General features: G+C 37.9%; 1 protein-coding gene across 2 annotated transcripts in view; it reads right to left on the bottom strand.

Annotated features, from left to right (window-relative positions):
• The window catches only part of PLEKHG1 (pleckstrin homology and RhoGEF domain containing G1), a 225,168-nt gene that overhangs the window by 161,584 nt on the left and 44,040 nt on the right, over positions 1-19,544 (bottom strand). The window contains exon 2 of one of the 2 annotated variants that reach the window (XM_072767936.1): positions 7,627-7,683. The exons of the other annotated variant lie outside the window; for it this stretch is intronic. The gene's annotated coding sequence lies outside the window, so the exon portion shown is untranslated. The remainder of the gene's footprint in view (positions 1-7,626; positions 7,684-19,544) is intronic. 2 annotated transcript variants of the gene reach the window in all.

Below are 19,544 nucleotides of genomic sequence, written 5' to 3' on the forward strand. Positions count from 1 at the left end.
TTGAAAATGGGTTCATAACTTTTGATTCCTCCCAAAAGTTAACTACCAATAGCCTACTGTTGACCAGAAGCCTATGGATAACATAAACAGTCGTTTAATGCATATTTGTACATGTATTATACACTGTATTCTTACAATAAAGTCTTATTGAGGCTCTTTAATGAAGTCGAATCATGGGAACATGAATTACAGGGTGTATGAGGCACTGAATGAACTAAAAAGATACCTGATTCTTACAACAAATAAGCTAGAGAAAAGAGAATCTTATTAATTAATATAATCATAAGGAAAATATATTTATAGGACTGTACTATATTTACTGAAAAAAATCCACGCGGAAGTGGACCCGTGCAGTTCAAATCCATGTTGCTCAAGGGTCAACTGCACTGTATAGCATGTGGTAAGTGCTCAAGAGTTCAGTTTCTTTTTCTTTATGATGACTGTGGAAATGGAAAAGAAAGGATGAAACAGATGGTGATGTAAATCCAGTGAGATTTGGTGACAAAAGATATTGGGGGTTGGAATAGGGAGAAGGAGGGAAAGAAACATTGAATGGGATGCCTGGGTGGCTCAGCGGTTGAGCATCTGCCTTTGGCTCAGGTCATGATCTCAGGGTCCTGGGATCCAGCCCTGCATCGGGCTCCATTCTCAGTTGGAGCCTGTTTCTCCCTCTCCCTCTGCTCCTCCCCTGCTTGTGCCCTGTTTCTTGGTCGCAATCTCTTTCCCACAAATAAGAAAATAAATAAATAATCTTTAAAAAAAAATAAAATGAAGGCCCACATGAAAATATCCTCATATAGGAGTTAGGAGTTAGTTTTAGGAATAAGTGACCTTCGAAGTGACTGGGAGATCCCTAAATGAAAAGACTCAGAGGAGAGTTAGAACTAAAGCCAGAAGGCTTAGGAAAAACAGGGAAACCAGGAAATAGAACTCAGCGGCCACTTGCCTCAGAGCCTGGTTGCTCTAATATTCCATTTATGAGGACCTGTGAAATTGCTCAACTCTTGTTTTTCTTTGAATGACCATGCTTTAGAAATCAAAGGAATATATATATGAAGTTACAACATTTTAAGAAACCAGACCCCACTTTTTTAAGACAAAGAATATTAAAAGAAAATACTCTACTTAATGCAGGACTTAAGATCAATTGCAAGTCCATGTTTTTCAATTTTAAGACACAATGACTGCTTTAATACCCAACTTAACTTTCAAAAGTCTTTATCACGAATGTAATCTTCTTCCAGAACAGGCTTTCCTTATGGTGTAGAAAAGCCATGGTGGCGTAAGGCAATGAAATACACATTTCTAAAAGCACGTGCATCTTGGAAAACCAGCTGAAGGAGATGGTTGGGGTCCGAATGAGACAGGAAGAAAGGGGCCGAGGCCGAGGTGGAGGTGCTGTCGGCATTATGCAGGCCACAGGAACGCAGGCCTGGACTCCCGCCAGCCACAGTGGATAATTCTGCTTTACTGACTTCTTATGCTTGGTGAATCCGGTCCACTGCTTCTACATGTTTCTCAAATATTAAAACTAGTTGTTGGTTCCAGACACTGGATTCATTATCTACAGCTGCTGAAAGCAGATCTGGCACCACTGAGTGCATCTGGTTCTTTTGACATTTTATGTGACGGCTTTTTCATGCCTATTAGATGGTCCCTGGGCAAGCCCCTGGCAGCCCTGGCTGAGGTTCATCATCAGCTGCAGATGTTAAGAACATGAAACCTCTAATAATCCTCTGTGGCCCCATATTTCATGGGGATCTGATCATCTGTCTGCTTTCTAAAATATGATAGTGACCTGCACCTAGCTGTGTAACAGGTGAATAGCTTATGAACCTTATTATATCTGAAGCATAGATTTGAAACATATAAAGGAAAAACTGACAGAATTAAAAGGAAAAACCAACAATCTGCCAACACAGTGAGAGCTCTGAAAGAGCTTGCTCAGAAGATGACAGGTCAACTAGGAAAAAAGTTAAGTGAGGATATCGATGAGCTGAATAACAAACACTTTTGCTTTAATTAATAACTTCATACCCAACCAACCAAAACTAAGCATCATTTTCAAAGGCACAAAGTGAATGCTTTATAGGGGAAGTACATCTCTTCCGGTCACATTTCTAACCTCTTTGGTATAATAAATTTCTGATACTACTTTTTATCACACGCTGCTTCAGAGAATGGTTATTTGTTAGACATGTCTTACCTTCTCTGCCTCACTTTATAACTTCTCCCAGGGAAAAAGCCTTGCCTTTACACCTTGGCACCCCTCACAATGCTTAGTGCCTTATACTTAGTGCTTCATACAAAGTAGGCACTCATTTATGGAACAATCACCCTGAAACAGGTCACTTTCAGCAACACATCACTTCCAACTTAGGCTACATAATTTTATGCTATTTCCAATAATGTGTTACACAAGGAGTCCATCAGAATCTACCAAATGTTATTAGACTGGCAGTGGTTTAATAATGAAAGATTTAAGGAAACTTTCTTCCACATTAGAATTTCACATGACCAAATGCCAAACATTATCTTTGCTGATCCTTGGGGCAGTGGCTTAGATAAATGCTTCAAGACGCCCCACAAGTTCCATACATGGAAATTGCAGGTCACTCTGAGGGGAGAGCAAAAGGAGAGGGATCCCTAATGAGTAAACCCGATGCCTGGCTCCACTACTGGGTTCCAGATGGAGTGCACAGAGCTGTGGTACAGGGCTTTGCTCTCCAGAAGCGCCTGCCCTTCTAGGCCCTCCTACAGGGACAGGTCACAATTACGGCTTCAGTTCTTCTGCATTTCTTTCTACAACCAATTTCTGTGTTTGTGTTCCCATTCTCGACCTTATATCTGTATTTACCAAACTACCTTCCACAGAACAACACAATTAATGGATCAAAAACCTATATGGAAAAAAAAAAAAGCTATAAGGCCAGGGAGGGTCTGTGGGGAGATATTCCACACTTCAGTAAGTTTGAGAAAGCCTGCCCATAGCACTTCCTTGTTGAAGACAGACAATTCAGAGCAGCCTGGTAAAGGCTCTGCAGAAAAAGGAACTCAGTAACCTTGCTTAAACCTCAAACTTCCTTGACCATGCAGTGCAGCCCCCCCTTCCTTATTTTTGACAGAAACCTATTCCCATAATTCCACAAAATCAAGGTCATACTGTCCTGAGAATCCCCTAGTGCTCAATGCCAGGAATAGGAACTAGTTCCTCATTCCAAAGATCATCCTTTCATGAGAAAATAAGTACTTTTTTTTTTTAATTAATATCCTTTTTTTTTTTCCTTGAGAATGGTTGGGGACTCTCTCATACCTTTCACCATCTCTAATGAAAGGTCTACAATGAGAGACTTCCTCCTTCATCCTCTCCTCATCCCTAAAAGGGTGTCTAATCTCTACACACCGGCTTAAGTTCTACAAACTTCTGGAGATACTTTTTAAAGATATTTTAAATTTTTTAATTGTGGTAAAATACACATAACATACAATTTCCCATCTTAACCATTTTTAAGTGTATAGTTCGGTAGTGTGAAAGCACATTCACACCATAGTGCAACCAATCTCAAGAACTCTTTAAAGGAGATATTTTTTAATGGGGAAGAGATGCCCAATAGGTGGGCAGAGTCAAATCCATACATCTTTCTGAGGGCTTTAATCTTTGCTATATTTTTGTAACCACGACATTCAGTTACAACACCTTTAATCTTCAATTAAACATTAAAAAATCATTTTCATGACACGGATTCAGGAGATTTTGCAATGGAAGAAATGGAAGGAAAGCATCTCAATGACTTTTTAAAGATGCTGTACTGCATTAAGTTCCTGTCCTCTAGAACTGTGCCAAGATGCTGGATGGTTGTATTATTAGCAGTGTCTAGCTCAAGACAACAAGTTATATATTCACAATGTGACCCATTTATGCTGCAGCCACTCATAAGCCTTCTATTAGCTGCCTTCCAACAAATCTACCTGCCGCAAGTAAGACACTTACAGGGCCTTGGGAACACAGTGGCAAGGACACGGGCAGGACAGGGAAGGGCTATGCAGACTTGATCCCTCCCTGAGCATGTCTACATTGTACTGTTCATAAATCCTAGGGGTAATAAGCTCCAATATGTCAATCCCACAAAGCCTTCAGCTCTAAGACTAGACATGTTTGAGGTACCACAGAAACAGCTAGTGTGCCTCTTCCAACTGCTCACGTAAGGGCAGTAAGAGTGCTCTGAAGGGGATGGAAGACATGAAAGATGCTCACCCTCCAGGGAAGAGCACTACTACATTCAGGTCCCTAAGGCACCATCACAGCAGTGCTTAATGGCAAATCTGGCAGGGGAGATGGCTAGTCTTTGGTATCTTCACTAAAAAGCACCCCACTATCCTGCAAGCCCACTTGACAGTGTGGGATCTTGGAAATTGCTCACAAAAATAGTAAAGATCAGGGCACTGGACCACTTCAGTGCCTCGTGTGTGCCTTGGAATGTTCAGTTGGCATCTTTCTGCTCTTGGGGCAGCTCTATACTGTGCACTCCTCAGGGCAGCATTGCCCCAGCACACTTCCATCAGGGGGCAGGTGAAACACTGGGCAAGAAGGTGTGAAAAATAAAATGCAAAGGCAAGTTTATTCAGAAAAATGTCATGTATATGTGGGTGTGTATGTGTGCATACATTTTTGGGGCGAATTTAAAATGTAGTCTTGAAGCTGAATCTCTCTCTCACACACACACTCATGTCACGTCAACAGAAAAGTAATGCATTCTAGTTCTCCTAGAGTCAACAAATCATGTGAAATAGACCTACATTCTTTTGATTTTGCAGTAAACCAGGACCATCTAACCAAGTACTATTAATTAAAGTCAGTTGATTCCTTCGGTTTATAATCTTAGACTTATGTTTTCAATAGCTGGGGAGAGGGACACCTTTCTCTAGAATTCTCTTACTTTCCTAGCTTAATTTGGTTAAGTGGTGCCCAACGGCATATGCTGGCTTGTTAATCTAGACAGCTCTTACATATAGTTAGCAGGTAACAGTCTGGTAGATTACAATTATATTAATGTGCTAAGTACATTTTTATGTACGTGCCCAGACACCTGCTAGTCTGAGGAGCAGAGGGTTAGCAGCTTACTTATACACCCAAAGCAATTTTAGAATACTTCTGTGGTAGAACGTGGCTTTTCTATAGGAGGACATTAGCTCATTCATTGTTTGAACAAATATTTGAGCTTCTCTTACATGTCTGGCTTTTTCTAGAGTATATAGCAACGAGCAAAACAAAGATCCTAGCTCTCAGGGAGTTTATCTTTGAGTGAGTACCTATTTTGAAAAAAAAAGGTTCTTACTTTTTTTTTACTTTAAATCAACAAGGGACTTTCAAAAGATATTCGGGACACAATTTATATAGTTAGTGCAGTTGAAGACTAACAAAAATATTTTCTTCAAAACCAGATCATGGATTCAGACACAAACAAAACCAGATCAGTCATGGCAATTGAAAATGTATACTCAGTAATAGAGATCAACAACTATGGAAGAACTAAAATTCTAGACTCCCACGGCAGCAAGGAGGCAGGGTGAGCCGCTGTTCTCATGAACACACACCCCTTAGGCAAAAATGCTTGTCTGAAATGGACCAAAGAATCCTGAGTCAAGTTTTGCTTTCCCTTCCCTTATTTTTCAGTATCATATTACAAAGCAAACAGAGTATCAATGGATCTCTCGAGGGAAAAATTATTTTAATCTAGAAAAACAGTGCAAATAGTCACAGCTACTCAATTTAACAACATGTCATTTCTTTCTTTGTAGCTAGAATGTTGTCTATTTCTGATAAGCAGACAAGTCTATGGACTCATTCACAGAGAAGACAATCATTTTAAAAAATAAGTAATTCTTCTCTTCCAAAAAATAAAGAAAAAAACATTCAAATGACTGAATCTCACATATGTGAGGATGCCTGACTGTGACTCAGACTTTTGTGGGTACTCTCGGCCCTTCCTCCATAAAAAAGACCAAAAAATTGTATTTTACGACTGCATTGTTATAAAGAAAAACATCATCCAGGCTGAGCTTCATTATCATATATTCACTATCATATTCACTTACCCCTGATTTTAAAAGAAATTAAAATTAAAACATTTTCATGGGCCTTTAAAAATATCATGAATCCTAGGCACTGTGCCTTAGGAGTAAGTCAGCTCTGGACCACAAACTCTTGATTTTTTTTTTTCTTAAGTAGGTTCCACGCCCAGTGTGGAGCCCAACATAGAGCTTGAACTCACAACTCTGAGATCAAGACCTGGGATGAGAGCAAGAGTTAGACAATTAATACCTACTGAACTATCCAGGTACATCTCAACTCTTGGTTTTTAAGCTACTCAGTGATCTATTGTAAGTTAGGCAAAAGAACTACTAGGACTTTGTTGTCAGCAATGAAGATCCACAGCAAGAAAACCGTTGTTTTTACCAGTTAACAAAACATTGATGAATTCTGAACTCTGACACAGTAAAGTCATCTTTACTCCATTAAAATACCATTTGTCCTTGTAATATCTTTGAGTACTTCAAGAAGAAGAATGCCCTGTATCAAATATTTATGATTCCAATAAAGCATTATTATTTTGCTAGTGAAAGGCAACAAAACTCTAATCCACTGGGGCACGCTTTTAATTTTTTTTGTTTTGTTTTACTAGTGGTTAAAAAAAAGGCCTGGTATAGAATTTAAGGTATAAACTTAGGAGTAAAAAATGAAAATGCTATGCTCAGCAAACTGAATTTCTTCACTTATTTTCTACAGTTCTAGTAAGCATCAGATATATCACTGAGCAACATTAGCTCAACATTCCAGATCTTGACCAATAGCTTATCATGTGGTCAGAGAACGATCAAGTACTTAGAAAATAAGCAAACTAAAATAACTGCCTTGACCTTAAAAAAAAAAAAAAAAAAAAAAAAGGCAGCCTAGGTGGTTCAGTGGTTTAGCACTGTCTTTGGCCTAGGGCATGATCCTGGTGACCCAGGATCGAGTCCCATGTCGGGCTCCTTGCATGGAGCCTGCTTCTCTCTCTGCCTGTGTCTCTGCCTCTTTCTCTGTGTCTCTCATGAATAAATAAATAAAATCTCAAAAAAAAAAAAAAAAAAGGCATGTCCCTTCCTTCCTTTGCCTTTTATCATTCGTTGTGGTTTTTCAAATATTACCACCACAAAATTAGATTGAGACTTTAAATCTTGAAGAAAAACTAAAAGTTAAAAGGATGAGAAGAACTTTTCTAGCTGATAAAAAGCATTTAAAATATTCCCTAAGAGACCAACTCATTAATATGGGAAGAAATGACTCCAAATTGGTCACACTGTAGCTTACTCTTCCTTACTTCATTTTTATTTTTCATAATATATATATGTATATGTATATATATATATATATATAAATGTACATATATGCAAAGTATGCATTTTCTTTCCTATTTCATCCTGTAGTTACCATATTTGTTATTCTGGCTTCCAAAATAGTTAAAAGCAAGAAAAATTTTTCCTGTGGTGTACATATACAAAAATAGCCAACAAATCTCAATTGTGAACATATTAATCTTTTAACATATTTCATATCCAAGTGACAAAAAAAAGAAAAAAGCTCACATTTACAGCTGAAGTCTTTCTAGTGTCCGTGCTCAGACTCCCAATGTCTGTCTTCACCTGTAGTAGAAAGACAAAAATTAACTTGTTTCTTATCACTTTTCTAGAATTGTTTCAGTGGAACATGGATGACACATCAGGGCTAATTCTAAGTCCAGAAGGACCACTGGCCACAAAAAGACCAGTGTTTTCTGAGGAAAAATGCCACATCTATGCTACTGGTCTCTATTGTTATAGTAGGCCTATAACAATAATCGTAACAATTTCATTAAAAACAAAATATTATAGGATGCAGTATTAGAAAGTTAGTGATGTTAAATACTTGATTTTTCCTTTCCGTTGACATCCATGTAAAATTCAAAAAAATATGTGAACTTCCAATAGCACTAAAAATTAAGCTCAGTAACCATGGGGCACCTGGGTGGCTCAGTCAGTTGAGCATTCGACTCTTGATTTCGGCTCAGGTCATGATCTTAGGGTTGTGGGATCGAGCCCTGCGTTGGGGTCCATGTTGAGCGTGGAGCCTGCTGAAGATTCTCTATCTCCCTTTCCCTCTGCCCCTCCTTCTGCTCATGCTCTCTTGCTTTCTCTCTTTATCTCTCTCAAAAACAAAAGCAAAACAAAAAACTAAGTTTAGTGACCTGCCAGATGCCAAGAAGAAATTCCCCTTCTTGGAAGAGAGATGAAAGCCAGAGAGTAGATAATTCTACTCAGTATCAACCACACTACCTCTATCTATGAAGTACAAGTCATGAACAACTTTCTAAGGTCATGGCCACTTTATCTCTGAGTGCCTCTCCATGACTGTATCCCACTATCTTTGTAAAGTAGTTGAGGTGGGGGATGGAAGTCCTTAGGTGGTATTTACAGTGGTAAAATTTGGGGTGGCTTTTTTCTGGTCAATATTTTTAAAGGAAGGAACCGCAGATATTTCCATGTTTGTAGAGTTTTATTTTATTTTTTAAAAGATTTTTATTTATTTATTCATGAGAGACACAGAGGGAGAGGCAGAGAACAGGCAGAGGGAGCAGGCTCCCTGCAGGGAGCCCACTGTGGGACTCGATCCCAGGACCCCTGAGATCATGACTTGAGCCAAAGGCAGACGCTCAACCACTGAGCCACCCAGATATCCCTGTTTGTAGAGTTTTAAAGGAAAAACAAAATGTGCTTAGCAATTTATCAGCTTGATATCTTCATGATAAAAACTTTAAAATATTCCAGTTGATTGAGGGATGAATCAAAATAAAAAGTTAGGAGTAGCACTGGTAAAGAGTGTTGAAAGCAGGTAAACAAGGAGTAAAGTATGTTAACTATTTTAGGAACAATCCAAATGGAGTTAAAACTTTCAAAGACTTTGAAAAATTATTTAAAAAAAAACTTTACTATAATAATTGGCTTCATCTAAGTCTGAAGCCCTGATCATGTTACAAAAAGTGAAGAAATTAGTAGGGATAATAATGAAATCATGAAATATTGAAATAATTGAATGAAATAATGAAATATTGAATAATGAAAGTGAGCTAATTTTATTTTGTATATGAGGGATTAAAAGTGTAGTTTTACTTATAGCACTAGTAACTTTTTTGTTTTTAAGTTGGAGAGAATAAAGAAATGATAGATATATTTAAACTTAGTTAACTTTGAAAACAGTAATAAATATAATACAGGAAAGGCAGACATAGAAATAAAAGCAGGAATTTGTGATTTAGATATTTAAAAAGCAGTTGCTGGTTCATTAATGAATGAAATACCTCATTGATAGATTTTAGGCAAATCTGGTCTTAAAACCCAACATGAAAATAGAATTACTAAAGGAATATATCACAGGCATGGAAGAGATTAAGAACCGAGTGTTGTTCAAAAATATCCTTGCGAATAACTTAACATCTCAATAGAAATAGTTTCTCAGATGGCATTTGATTATTAAAACTGAACCAGAAATATCAACTACAGAACTCATAAATAGGGTTTACTGCAAGAATTAAATAATTCCCAAACTACATAAAAAGCTTTGAGGATCAAGAACAGACGAGGCTCCCCAGTTTGTTTGATGAAGCTAGTATACAAGCTTGATAACCAAACATGATAGGACACAAAGAGAGAAGAGGTTTGTTTAACTTAAAGTAGAAGAGTACTAAGTAAAGTGCTTAGAAAACGCAATTTCTAGTATATTAAAATAATGACACAAAGATATAAATTGGGCTTACTCTAGAAATATTATATAAATGGATCTCTTGTGCTGTCAGTAGGTCACAAGAAATCAACACATATCTATATGTTCAAAGGTGCTAAAATAGCTGAGTTAAACTCAGTGCCTATATATGATCACCTCTCAATAACCTAGAAATAGAAAGATCATTGATCATGATTTTTTTTAAAGATTTTATTTATTTACTCATGAGAGACACAGAGAGATGCAGAGACACAGGCAGAAGAGAAGCAGGCTCCCTGCAGGGAGCCCAATGTGGGACTCCATCTTGGGATCCTGGGATCACGACCTGAGCCAAAGGCAGATGCTCAACCACTGAGCCACCCAGGTGTCACTAACCACGAGTTTTAGAAAGATCTATGGGACGCCTGGGTGGCTCAGTGGTTAAGTGCCTCTTTCAGCTCAGGGCATGATCCTGGAGTCCTGGGATTGAGTCCCACATCAGGCTCCCTGTAGGGAGCCTGCTTCTCCCTCTATGTCTCTACTTCTCTCTCTCTCTCTCTCATGAATAAATAAATAAAATCTTAAAAAAAAAGAAAAGAAAAGAAAAGAAAAGAAAGAAAAAAATATCTAAAAACAACAGGGTACCTGGGTGGCAGTTGGTTCAGCATCCGACTCCTGGTTTTGGCTCAGGGCATGTATGATCTCAGGGTCGTGGAATTGAGCCCCATATAGGGCTTTATGCTCAGTGTGGACTCTGCTTGAGATTCTCTCTCCCACCCCCCTTCCCCCACCCCCACTTGCATGCTCACTCTCTCTCTGAAATAAATAAATATTTTTAAAAAACCACTAAAAACAGCAACAGCATATTTATTGAAAAGTCGATAATAAAATATGCTCACAGTGCAATATGAAAGGAAATGAACAGGCCAAATTACCACCAATCACCAGGTGACAAGGTTGAAAATGCAGAAAAGTCAAGAGAAATATCTAAAAAAAAAGCCTATCAGGAAGAGTGAAGGTTTCATAAGATTATCTGAAGCACAGTACATAAGAAGCAATGTTTTTTGTCCATTTGCAGCAATGACCAGTCACAAATGAATGAAAATGGAGACAGTCTGAAAATAGATCAGATTCAGAAAAATGATGCTTGCATAAGTAAAGAATCTACATAGAACACATTTAAGGAAATCTTTAGGACAATGGTTTCCTCATGAGAAATGATGAAAAGTACAAATATACTTTTTTAGAAAAGGAAAAAAAGCAGTACTTAGCCAGGAAACATGAGGTCAACCAATGTATTCATAGTTTTAGTCTGGAGATAGTGACCTGCCTGTATGAGAACAGCAAGAGACTTTTTACAATCAGAGATGCTTATTTATAGGTGAGTACTTGAGGGCCTCAGAGACTATTCTATAAATTCAAGATGGGACTTCTAGAAAAAAACACATTAAGAATATTTGATTATCCGGCCTTAAGTGCAAAATCCACTCAGGGCATTAGAAACAAACAGAATTTGATACTAAAAAAAAAAAAAAAAAAAAAAAAAAAAACCCAACCCCAAAAAACCCTAAAACACATCATTACACTTTTAAAGGTTAAGGAAGGGTTATAAATAGTTATTGATGTTATATTTGTGAAAAGGAAATGCTGACTGCACGTCACTGAATCATGCTAAAACAGGTCACGTTTTATTGCTCTTGGCCACAGAACAACGTTAAACTTACAGAATTCAGGCAAGGTGATGTTTAAAATAAGTTAGATGGGCAAAATACAAGTAATGTGAGTTTGAGAAAAAATATAAATAAAATGTCAGTATTGGTCTTATAAAAAGGAGACAGAAGTCCAGAATGTGTCTCCATGTCCTTTTAGCTATGGTGTCTAAAATAAGTTTACCTTTAATGTTAAAAAGAGGACACTAAATGCTAAATGCCCTGACAACAACTACATGATTGATTCTAGTTAATCGGAATGAATGTCAAAAATTATACACAAAAGGGACCAACTTTGCTCTTTATATGGAGGACACAATAAGAGGCTTGTTAGCTTTGCAGAACCGTAATACCCAGTGACTAGTAAAAGCACAGCTTTTAATGGTCTGAGTAAGCGTGGCTTTAACAAGGCGCAATTTAAAGTCACATCTGATAAAACACTTGTATTATGATCATGACTTTGCAAAGACTCGCTGCATAAACATTCCCTTAAAATGTCAACTATGTGAAATACAGGGGCCCCAGAGATCTGTTCACAAGCACAAAATTTCTTATCTTTTTTTCTTGGGTGAAACACATGAACTTCACAAAAGAAACAAAGAAAGGGTGGAAATACACATAAGGGGCTACCAGAAATCACAGGACTTTAGACAAGTGTAGACCATAATGTAGTTAATAGTAATAATGCCAACAAAGGGCAAATGTTCCAAAGTACCTCCCATAAATATCTGGAGAGTATTCCTTTTTTGTGCCCCCCGCCCCAGAAAGTATTCTTTAAATCAGTAGCACAAACGGTCAAATGGACAAAAACAAAGTATTTCTGAGGAGATAGGCAATTAGATCATGTAAATCCACAGCGTGAATCTCTGTACTTGGACCAGAGCTCTGCTTCTGCCCCAGACCTACCTGCCTGGAGCGCCACTCCACGTCTGTCCATTCCCATTTGAGAATGCGAGGCAACTTGTGACTCCAAGTCCGGGCCGCTTAAAACCCCTTTCCTGCTTCTACCTGCCGCTCTTTGAGCTACCTCACATCCTTCATAAACCATAAGTGAGTAGCAACAGCCAGTGTAATTCAAACCTTCTTAACTTGGTTGCTGAAACCAGTTGGGCGGAGTGATATCATCTGCTGGTTTCAGAAGCCCAACATCTATCTACCCTCCTTGTTGCAACCACATCAACACTTTCCTTTCCCCTTCTCCCAGCTCCTGTGCTCTGAATGACATTAATTAGGCTAAACTGTTCATCCTGTTTCATCCCCCTGGCTACTGTGATTGATTTATGAATAGGCACATGGCCCAAGTTGACCAACCAGGGCCAATGAGACCTAAACTGGGGTATTTTATTAAAATTACTGGCAAAACAGACTTTTTTACTGCTCCTATCCACCACAGATGAGAGAGGGTTTAGAGGTCAGAGGTACTACAACCATCCATGCTTTCCCACATTCAAGGCTAGGTTTGTGAGATTCCTCTATGTTACTTTGCTAACTATGCAGTGCAATTGTTTGCCCTGATAGACAGCATTTCACTGCATTTCACTGGATACTCTGTGGTATATTTATATGCTTTCCTCTTGGGCCTTTAGACTATTTCCATTTTCTCCTCCTTATTACAAGCAAGGTTGTATGTGACCCTTGATTTCATGTTTCTACCTTTTATTTAACTATTTTGGAACTGTGGGATACTGATCATATACATGGACATTACTGGGTAATACTATTTTTTTTCCAGAGTAATTGTACCAATTTATATCTTACCCACAGTACATGAGAGTTCACTTTGCTCCATGCTATGCCAACACTTTATATTATAATATTTTAATTATAGCTTTCTGAGTAGGAAATGGTAATTTTTTGTGGTTTAAGTTTGTATTTTCCTAATTACTAATGAGGTTAAACATATTTTCATATGCATGTTGACCTTTTGTGTTCCCTTCATTTTGAGAAACTTGTTCATGAATCTTGCCCAGTTTACTATAGAATTATCTTTTTCTTGTGAATTGGTTGGAGCTTTTTATATGTTCCCCAATATATATAAATCCATATGCTTATTTTGGATTATGGTTTATCTTCCGTGTCTCTCTTGACAAACAGAAATTCTTAAATATGATGCTCTAATATATATCTCTATGGAATAGTGATTTTTGTGTCTTATTTTCCTACATTAGGAACATGAAGATATCACATTTTTTTTGATATCACATTTTTAACAAAACTTTAAAATTGTGCATTTCACATTTAAGTCCTTGATCCATTTGAAATTACTATGCATGCTGTGAGGCAGGGTTCTATTTTCATTTTTTTCCATAAGGATAACCTATTACCTCAGTATCACTTATTAATTTATTCTTTCAACTAATTTCAAGTTCAGCTCTGTCACATATCAGATTTTTTTTAAATCTGTCTTGACACATAAACGTTCTATTTTTAAAAAAGATTTTATTTATTTATTCATGAGAGACATAGAGAGAGAGAGGCAGAGACCCCAGGCAGAGGGAGAAGCAGGCCCCATGCAGGGAGCCCGACATGGGACTCGATCCCGGGACCCCAGGATCATGCCCCGGGCTGAAGGCAGGCGCTAAACCACTGAGCCACCCAGGGATGCCCACATATCAGATTTCTATATAAACAAGGACCTGTTTCAGAACTTCTGTTTTATTGGTCTAATTATTTACCTCTATTGCCAAAATCACAATGTCTAAAAATACTATGACTTTATAACAATATAAATAACATCTCTAAATCCTTCTACCTGTTTTTTCTTCAGGATTCTTTTGGCTATTTCTGGATCTTTCTTCTGTATAAATTTTAGAATCAATCTAAGGCCCACCAAAAACTTCTTGGGTTTTGACTGGGATTGTACTGGACTTATACATGGGAGAATTGACATCTTTTACCTACTCCCTCCTCCCCCCCCCAATTTGTTAAGGTCTTTTAAATGTATCTTTCAATAAAGTTAAAGTTATTCCATTTTTTACATACAGGTTTCACAGATCTCTCATTAGACATATTTCTAGGGACCTTATTTTTCTTATTTTTCTTTTCTTAATTATATTTGGAAATAGAGAAGTATTATTTATTGTATCTGTCCTTTCATGGAACAGGTTTTGGTTCTGAGATGCCATATGTACACATAGTTTTTCAGATATAAGCAAGAAAACCCACTAGCAATGGAATTCACAATAGAGACTGGTTGACCAAGGTGGAAAGGGAAGGGGGAGAATTAAAATTATCAAGCATTTCAGAAGAAGAATGTTAAACAATTACATGAATTTTTCATTCAATGCAGGTAATTATTTAAATACCTCAGACTTGGTTTTTATTCATTCATTCAACAAGTATTTAGGATCTATTATGTATAAGCATACATTTCAATTCTCAAAGAGACCTCTAAAGACAGACACTCTATAGCTTTCCCTTCGAGCTCAAGTCAATTTTTATTTCTAATTTGACATGTCTAATTGGTCATTTCTTTCTTTGAAAGAAATACAGTGGGCCTTAACCACTTTAAAAAAAAAACCCAAACCCCAGAATATGGAAGCAGAGACTATGGAAAAGGGGTACAAATCTTTCAATAGCTAGTATTTGTTAGTTTCTTTACTAGTCAATATACCAGTCTTACCTACAATTTTATTAAATTATTTAGTGAGCACTAATATGTGCCAGGTGCGAGGTTATGAAGTGAGTAAAGGACAGTGGTCTACAAGAAAATCTTCTCCTAATACAAAATGGATGTGTCCTTGGAAAAACTGTACACATCAAGCAGTTTGAATGAGTTGAATTGTTTTCAGTGGCATTTTAACAGATACATTAGGAAAAATTTGTCAAAATGAAGGTTCTACTCATTCAACTCTGATGTTAGATATCAAGTTTGTATACCTTATCAGGCATTGCATGCTGCATATAAATAAAATTTAGAAGTGAGTTAAACTCTTAAGACAACTTCAGTTTTGTTTTTTTCCTTAAAGATTTTATTTATTTATTCATGAGAGAGGCAGAGACATAGAGGGAGAAGCAGGCTCCCTGCAGGGAGCCTGATGTGGGACTTGATCTCAGGACCCTAGGATCATGCCCTGAGCCAAAGGCAGATGCTCAACCACTGAGCCACCCAGGTGTCCCGACAAATACAGTTTTTAGCTTGCAGAAATTCCTGGGATCCACAGGACCATGAACCAATACTGGATAGAAATGATTGAAGCTACACATTATTAAAATACGGTAAGCAGATACTGGATACTTCTCAACTCTGAGGTATATTTCATGGTAAGAAACCAAAAGCAGATAGACAACAAAAAACTGTGCACACCTGATTTTGCTATTTCCTGTTTTGTTTTGTTTTTGAAGAGACTAACAGTTGACATAATTACTTGACAAAGGATTATTAATTCTAATACTTAATCAGAAATTAGGAGTTCCAGCAGGTGACCCCTTCCTCATGTTTCCCCCTGTGCTCCCCCTTCTTTTTCATTCTTACAGCAAAGTGGGTCTCTTAATAAGGAAAAGCTGGCCACATAGAACTGGGGATTTCAACATCATTTTCTTTTATTTTTCAATGTTGGAGGTGACACTGGGCAAAAATGTGAAGTAGTGAATGATTCTTGAATGAATGACCCTCATTCAAGTGCCATTAAAGTCACTAGGACTGCAAAGAAAAATACTGAGTCTTTGCCTGAGACAGCAGGCATCGGAGGGATGCCTATCAGTGAACAGAATGGATGGTAGCTATATCACAAGTGCTACTGTACAGCTATCAACACATTCCTAACTCACTTTCCTATCACCCAAGCAACCCACGCTACTCCTGAAGTGCCTGGAATGCATCCAACAGCCAAGCACCAACCATGTACCAGGCACAGGCGCTGACAATGCAACAATCACTAGGACAAATATGGTCCTTACCCTCGCAGACCTTCCAGTCAGTGGGATGAGGTGGGGGTGGAGTCACAGATTCGGCTAACAACCAAGCCCAGAGGCAGCTGTAGGTATACAGTGTGCTCTTGAAAGCATAACAATAGTACAATTTTAATATTAAAACTTGGGGCTTGGTAACACATTGGTGGAGAGATATTATAGGTAAGGCAAAAGTTTCCAAAGATCTTCAGGTCCAGACATAAATAAGAAGCAGGAAGATGACTGGAAGTTAGTAAGATTTGGTGCATTCTGTACTTAATAACACAGAGGAAGTCACAGAAATGGATGAACTTTTCTAAGCAGAACAATTTTATAAGGAATACTTTCTATAGATTAGAGTGCATGAGCTTCTTTCAATCTAGATCAATAATCATCTGGAGCAATTCAGATGTGTTAGCAAGCAGGGAGAATGAATGATGTTAATTAATGTAGAGAAATTTCCTAAAATGAACAGAATTCAGATGGATGTGGTTTTTAAAGCTGGAATTTTATAAGAAAAATTGATTTTAGTAGGAGGAAATAGAAGATACCATGTTTGTTGTGCTAGTTATTTGATAATCTAGTATTTTGGGAGATAGTTTTAAAAATCTGACTTTGTAGTTGCCTGTTTATTTAATGGTGGAGAATTGAATTTTTTTTAAAACTGGGCTTCTGTAAAAACACTACTTTTATTCAGGCAACATATGGAAAAAACTGTTACATCATTTCAGAATGTTATATTTAGAAAGGTAATTTCCTTTCACTGAAAGCCTTTTTTTTTTTAAACCTTTCCACATCAGTCAAGAAAAACAGCCTTTGACTTCAGTTTTTAAAAAATGAACTACCAAATATATCACCGAGTTTTTATTTAACATCCATCTTGAGGATATTTCAATGAGCTTTCAGGTTCAGGGAGGAAAAAAAAGGAAACATGCATGTGGAGGGCAGACTTCCAATAAAACATTTTACAGTTCCTACCGAACAGTGATTTATTCATCTTCTTGCTCCTTGCCATTACAGCAACTAGGACTTCCTGGAAATCTTTGGTTTTGCAAATGTGGTCTCTTTTTCCTCCTAAAAGAGGGAAATGCTAAAATTGACTTATGTAGCCCATGAGGAAAATAGATGGGTAGTAATTGACATATGCATAGAAACCCTGTCATTTTAAATCTGTACTTGAGAAAACGATTTGTCTTTTTATTAAATATGTCATTAGCATATGTAGTATGTGCTTAGACAGTTATTTTGCTGATTTAAAGATTCAAACTTGACATGAATGCCATTTCAAAAATATTTCAGGGAGTCTACACTTAACACCACGAGCAGATGTTTCTTCAGCTTCTGCTTAGATGCATTTTTTAGCCAGATACTTGAGTATATACAAGTTACAAAAGCCTATAATAGCATGGGCCTTTGGTCACGTGATATTAAACCCAGAACAAAGGGCAGGACTCTAGTGCACAGATATACTAAATAGGACACACTGCCACAATTTTCACTATGACACTGAAATATGGTAGCTATGAAGACACTGAAATGTAGTGTCTACTGCCATAAAGTTAGTTAGAATTGCACTTTCCTGGGCACCTGGGGGGCTCAGTTGGTTAAGCCTCTGCCTTTGGCTCAGGTCATGATCCCAGAGTCCCAGGATAGAGCCTCTAATCTCATTGGGCTCCTTGCTCAGGGGGGAGTCTGCTACTCCCTCTGCCCCTCACCCTGCTCATGCTCTCTCTCTCAAGTAAGTTAATAAATAAAAATCTAAAAAAAAAAAAAAAAAAGAATTGCACTCTCTAATCTAAATGTTCAGCACCTACAGATACATGTTTAACATCTATTTGCCCCATGGGACCATGTAAGACCCCATTTCCTTTGTGTGCAACAGCATGCCCAATGTCTACCATAGGGTAGTTGCTCACAAGTAATTATTAAATGAATGATTGAGTAAACTAGGCTTATTGAGTCGGTATGGTAAGCAGGGTTTCAAGAGTCCAGTGGATAAATGTTGACAAACATCTTTTACAGAAGAAGGGGCTGAAAATATAGGAATGGGGGAAATCATCAAAAGTTCCCTGAAAAAAACAGGAGGAACTGGGACCTAGGGGCTGGAACCCAGTGATAAATAAGGCTGGAATACTTCAGCTGTTATCACAAAGGACAGGCATATGAAAGTTATTAGGTTTGATGGCAGGCCGTGGCCAGCATGTTCTTAGGTGATTTCTAATTTTTCTCTGGGAAGTAAAAGACCAGATCATCTTCTGAATGTGATAAGCAAAAATGTATTTGGGAAGAGTAGGGAAGCCAAGATTCAGAGCACTTGGAAGAATGGGGCATGAGCTAAGTCTGTCAGTATCATACTTTGTGTCATCAACCGCCAGGTGATGGAACGGTAGGTAAGATTCTGGCCTGGGCATGTGCGCAGCAGAGAGCAGGTAGGAAGGGTAAGGAGCATCACAGGAAAAGCCTTGGCTTTGGCATCAGAAGACCTGCATCCATGCCCAAGCTCTGCTAGCAATGAGTTGTTGGACTTGGAGGAATCACTTTGTTTCTTTAGCTCCTAGGTTTCTGCCATTTGTAAAAATGATAGGGTGGCATAAAGATCCAAGGTCCCTTCTAGCTCCAAAAGGGCTAAGTCTTTATAAAATAACCAGCAAATGGTCTAATGGCTACATAATTAACACAGAATAATAATTCAGAATTTTAACTGTCTTGGTGCATGGCTTTATTACTGTTTGGCCTAGATTACACCACCACCTCCCCTCTGGTCTGCCCCTAATCCCACTTCCATCCTGTCATCTCTACAACTAATATGATCATGTGACTTTCTGTTTCTCTGCTTCAATCCTTCCAAAGGTGCCCCCCACTGCTATTTGGGTGAATCCAGACTACTCAGTCCAGCCCAGGAAACCCTGTGTCATCAGTTCTGGCCTCACTCATGGCTTCCCTGAAACACAAATTGCAAAATGGTTTTTCAAGAGGAAAAGGAAAGAAAAGAAAAGAAAGGAAAGGAAGGAAGAAAGAAAAAGCATTTTCTCTATTAAAGCAAAAATTTTAAAAAGGGCTCTTTATCCCCTAAACATTCCTATTTACTACTCTAGGGATATAGGTATTGTCATTTGCTATTTTAAGATAGTCCAAGTTAGAAACATCAGACTCGGAGATGTGGGCCAATC

The sequence above is a fragment of the Vulpes vulpes genome, chromosome 1 (genome assembly GCF_048418805.1).
Source record: "Vulpes vulpes isolate BD-2025 chromosome 1, VulVul3, whole genome shotgun sequence".
Lineage (NCBI taxonomy): Eukaryota > Metazoa > Chordata > Mammalia > Carnivora > Canidae > Vulpes > Vulpes vulpes.